Genomic DNA, 6,000 nt, shown 5'->3' with positions numbered 1-6,000 from the left:
CTTCTATTTTATTATTATGTTATTACATTCTATTTTGTTATATTCTTCCTTACGTTTTCCATATTAACCATTTGTACTAAATGAGTTACTTTTGCTATATTCCAATGTATTTTACTTTATTTTTTCTATTATGGTATTATTTTCATGTTGTTTAGTGTCGATTTTATTATGCTATTATTATTATTTTTCGTAATATGTTAGTATTCTGTTCTTTAACTTTTTGTTAAATTTTAACTGTTTGTATACTTTGTGACCTAGTAGAGTGTAAGAGAAGGCCCTATAGCCTTAACTCTGCCAGTATAAATAAAGAATTATTATTATTTAATTTTACATGATTTATACTTCAAAATTGCCACCCAAATTGTGTCCCAAGGCTTTGAGGTACGTAAGAACATCACCATCTTCTTTATAATCAGGGTATCGTTCTCCGATCCTACTAAACCTTCTGCCTAAATCCTTCACTTCTTTTTTCTACCCGCTCGATATGTTCGTGAATTATTCCAGCTTCACTTCGCAATAACCCTAGGATATGGTGTAACGGCGGATGAGGCTTTCACCCGTTGTTTTGGGTTACCAGTACACATTTTCTTAAAAATAATAACTTATTTTAACAAATAAAATATGCTTAGGTACACCGTATAAAATGTTATGTGATTAATGTTTCAAAATTGCCACACTGCATAAAATGTTACATGATTTATATTTCAAAATTACCGCCCAAATTTTGTCCGATGGCTCTGAGGTACATAAGAACATCACCACCTTCTTTATAACCACGACATCGTTCTGTGATCCTACTAATCCTTCTGTCTAAATCCTAAATTTTTCCAGTAAAACATAAATAAATTATTAAATGTAATCTGTGACAAAATCGCCGGTAACTAAAATATAATCGGTGACAAGAAGTAGAAACCCTTGGGCATGTTTTGGGTAATTGCCCTAAAGGACAACTACTGAGGAACAATCGCCACCATAAAGTGAGAAGCTCCATCGCTACCACTCTTCGGAAGGCAAAGTGGGAGGTTTACGAGGAAGTGCACTGCTTGGCTGAGAATGGGTCAACGAGAAGAGCATACATTATAGCCATCGACCTCCGGAATCAAAGAAGCCTCATTCTTGACCCCACTGTCCGTTTTGAGAAGGATGATCAACAAACCAATAACGTTAACGATGAAAAGAAGTCTATTTACAACCCATGTATTCCTCACTTCAGTGAGAGATACAAAATGAATATTAATACATGGGAAGTGAAAGGACTTCTTTTTGGGGCTAGGAGAACTTCATTTAAGTTAACCAAAACCATTCTTCTTCCTCTTAAAGTTTGTAATGAGGACATTAACAAAATTTGTGTAATGGTATTGAGAGATTCATTATCCATTTTACACAATCACTTGTATAATACTGTGTATTTTTTTTTTCACTTCATTTCATTACTCTTCAATGTATTTTCATCTCATGTTTCTCTGAAATCAAATTGTATTTTATTTTTAAATTTATCATTGTTCCGTATTCTCTCCGCAATCATATCGTATTTTTAATTTAACCTCTGCTTTGTATTCTGGATCCTAGTGGTCAGCCGTAGATTTCGGCCAGATGTCCCAAATTGTGGAATTTGTGTGACGACATCCCCGGTGACGAGAATTCCTAGATTGTATCAGATTACATCGTATTTCTCATTAATGGAAAACACTCTCGTTGGGAAATGGCATCATCGTATGTTTTGTATATCCTTATAATTTCTGAAATCTCTCACAGCTACATTATTCTCATACATCCTGTAGCATGTCAATTTAAAACAGTTGCTTCATATATTATTCCGCCAGACATTCACGCGGGATGATATATAAACCTTTGAACTTTGCTGGAATAAATTAAGCTTTTTTTTAGCCATTTTGTATATTAACTCTCTCTCACCTACACTTTTTTCTCTGTAACAAAAAACAAAACTAGAAACTCAATGCCCCTTTCGGAGGATATTCTGACACATTACTTAATCCTCCATTTTCTGTACATACCACGAGAATGTACTCCAGATCTCGGACGCTATGTTGTGATTTATTTTTAAATCCTTAGTGAATGCACATAGCAACACCCTTTAAAGAGAATAACATGATATTGAGGAGACGTTCCTTTAAAAACTATGAAGTACTTTTCATTCATACATGAGACTAACATAACAAACACGTCTGATACTTACGTAGTTGTATTTCACATGTACCCTACCCTCATATACGGTATTTTAGAGTAACTACTCATACACGATAAAGGACACGTAATTAATTTAATAAAGTAATGCCCAGAATTGCTTTTATGTCGAGATAATACGGTAAAATTCGAAACTCTTCTTTGACTTATTATTGTCCATGGTTGTCTTGAAATTGAACTCCGTATAGGCCAGTTTCTGTCGGATGACTTCCCCAATTCACTGCAGGCTAAAGCAAGGAGATGCACCATCGCCTTTACTTTTTAACTTCAATTTAGAATATGCCATTAGGAAAGTTCAGAATAACAGAGAGGGTTTGGAATTGAACAGGTTACATCAGCTTCTTGTCTATGCGGATGACGTGAATATGTTGGGAGAAAATCCACAAACAATTAGGGAAAACACGGACATTTTACTTGAAGCAAGTAAAGAGATAGGTTTGGAAGTAAATCCCGAAAAGTCAAAGTATATGATTTTGTCTCGTGACCAGAATATAGTACGAAATGGAACTATAAAAATTGGAGATTTATCCTTCGAAGAGGTGGAGAAGTTCAAATGCCTTGGAGCAACAATAACAAATATAAATGATACTCGGGAGGAAATTAAACTCAGAATAAATATGGGACATGCCTGTTATTATTCGGTTGAGAAACTTTTGTCATCCAGTCTGCTGTCAAAAACTCTGAAAGTTAGAATTTATAAAACAGTTATATTACCGGTTCTTCTGCATGGTTGTGAAACTTGAACTCTCACTTTGAGAGAGGATGAGAGATTAAGGGTGTTTGAGAATAAAGTGCTTAGGAAAATATTTGGGGCTAAGAGGGATGAAGTTACAGGAGAATGGAGAAACTTACGCAACGCAGAACTGTACGCATTGTATTCTTCACTTGACAAAATTAGGAACATTAAAACCAGATGTTTGAGATGGGCATGCCGTGTAGCACGTATGGATGAATTCAGAAATGCATATAGAGTGTTATTTGAGAGGCCCGAGGGAAAAAGACCTTTGGGGAAGCCGAGACATAGATGGGAAGATAATATTAAAATGGATTTGAGGGAGGTGGGTTATGATGATAGAGACTGGATTAATCTTGCACAGGATAGGGATCGATGGCGGGCTTATGTGAGGGCGGAAATGAACCTCCGGGTTCCTTAAAAGCCACAATTAAGTAAGTTAAGGTTGTCTTTAATTGTGTTTGAGCTATTCCGTTGCCATGGAAACAATTGAAGTTAATTTGTTTTCATTGTAAAAAACAATTTCCGTCAGATCTGTCCATAAATTACCTATAATTAAAAATATATCGGTTTACAAATGTTGAATTGGCAGACATGCATATGGCTTATGGAGCAGCTTATGGCAATGCTAATGAGCAAAGCTCGGAAGTTGGGGACTTGTGTCTTTGAACGTGGCTAAGCGACCGGACTTCAATGTCAACAAACTCCCGCTTCCAGCACGGAGGTACTGTCAGGTCTGCTATAAAAGTGGTTCCTGGCTGGAACAACATAATGATAATATTATGATAGGTTGAAACATCTAATTTTATAGCATATATATAAATAAACATGCAAAATACATCAAATTTACAGTTCTGCTCTGTACATTTCATTACAGTGTATGACTACATGCATTCGAAGATTTTCGAACCCATAAATTCTTCGTCTGTTAGTTAAACATGATTTGAAACGAAGGAAACTTATTTCCACGTCACATGAAGTGACGGGAGCAAACTTTAATTTTTTTTTTATTTATTTTAACTAGCTACCTAGTGAGTACAAATTGCATTTATAAAATAAAAATGTTTCTAGCCACTACCGTAAGAGTCAGGCTCGTGTACGGTGTGGTCTTAGTGAATAATATAACATAAAATTTACAAGGACAGTTTACTAAATACAGTAATTAACTTAATTCAAACCAATAAGTACAACACAAGAGCAAGAATAAAGAAGAAAGGGAAAACGAGAGAAAAATACACATTTAATATAAATTGACAATCCGACAGAAGCCAGTGATATTCGATAAAAACATGAATATAGTCGATAGAAATAAAAGGTAAAAAAAGTACATTTGTTACTATTATATATCATGGATAATTTTACAAAATTCTTTTTTAAAAGTTTCAATTTTAAAAAATTTCAAATTTGGAAAATGGTTTGAAATTTTATTATAAAGTCTTGGGCCTAAATAAAATACTGAATATTTCACTGTCACTGTTTCCTGTTCGATTTTCAGCAGATCTCGTATCTGAGAAAGATAAGTATATCCTAAATTTTTCTCGCAAATAGTTTTCAATTAGTGTATCACTACTAGGGAAGGTCCCTCTACGACTTGATCCATGACAAATTCTCCATCAGTTTAAAGGACTGCAATGTCTTTCAATGAATGCCCGTTTCCAGCTCTAGTTTATGTGTGGTACAACTTACAAGATATAAACTCTGCATTAGAAGAAAATAATGTATCTCCTCAGAATTCCTCCACGAAATTCTGTACCTAAAATTTAAGAAATGCATTTTCAAACTTCCATAACAACCATTCGAATAACACGTATTTTCTATTTCCTCAAACAGACCGTTTACCTGTAATTCTCTTAATGTCATTGGCTTCGACGTGACACAGTTTATTCTTTCGTCTTCTTGCCATTCGATGTGACCACTTTCTTAGTACAAACGACTGTCCCTGAGCACTTGCAGCGTGAGCTTTGTGTACGTTATGCCTGTAACCTTACTCAAGGACACGACACACAAGTCCCCAAGATCCGAGCTTTGCTAATGAGTCACGGCGATTTTGTGAGGAACAACATAATATTCTCGGCGTCATATTTCTTGTTATAGTCTACATTTTCATAATAACTTGTTGACTTGCACAATTCACAAGTCTCCTAAGAACGTACAAAACTCGAGACAACTTACTACAGACAAAGGATACATGTTTATTCCAGAGTAGTTTTTGATCTAAATTGAATCCAAGTAGTTTCAGAGATGAGAAACATTATGAAATATGTAAGAATATTGTGTGGAACAATGGGTATTTTATCGTATGTAATGATATCATCTGATTTATTAATTTATAAATAAAACAGTAAAACATTGAAATTTCTTCTTTGTCATAATGCAGAAACACCGGAAAATTTAATCGTTTTGTATGTTAATTAAAACCTTTAAAACATAAATATTTTGCAAATTTATTTTTAACTAGTTGAAACAAAATTTATATGATTAATTGCTATTGGATTTGAAATTATCGAACAGTATTCTGATTTTGACCTAACTGAAATAATATATTTTTTGTAAGGTACCGGTACACATTGTAAATGTATTGAAGTACTTGGAGTTACAAAAGACAAAACCTAGCATTATATATACATTGTAGCGTATTTATTAACATTTCATGGTATTCATAAATTGAATCGGTCCAGACAGAAAGGGCTTCAGTCACCAATTTTAAAAAACGAGATATAGATGGAAATAATATCTTTATGGGTGGTTCCATCGGCCTGTGCAGAAAGGTATTCAGTCCAATGTTTGGAAAGATAGAAACTGAAGCGTCAGGCTCAGAGTTCTATGCAGAAAGGAATAGAGTAGGCATTTACAGAATGTTTTCTTTAGTTTTCTCAAAACTAGGTCTAATGGACTAAAGCCCTTTCTGTATGGAGCGATTCAATTGTTTGGCAACTAGAATATGGAACAGGTAAAAAAACTTAATACTACTATAAAGTCTTAATTTGTAATCGGAGTCCAGTTCAAATATATACAGAAGAGATTTACAACATAGTTTACTAGCACAACACAAAGTTTTAGTA

This window comes from Periplaneta americana, chromosome 14 (genome assembly GCF_040183065.1).
Source record: "Periplaneta americana isolate PAMFEO1 chromosome 14, P.americana_PAMFEO1_priV1, whole genome shotgun sequence".
Taxonomy (NCBI): domain Eukaryota; kingdom Metazoa; phylum Arthropoda; class Insecta; order Blattodea; family Blattidae; genus Periplaneta; species Periplaneta americana.
This window is presented reverse-complemented; position numbering follows the sequence as displayed.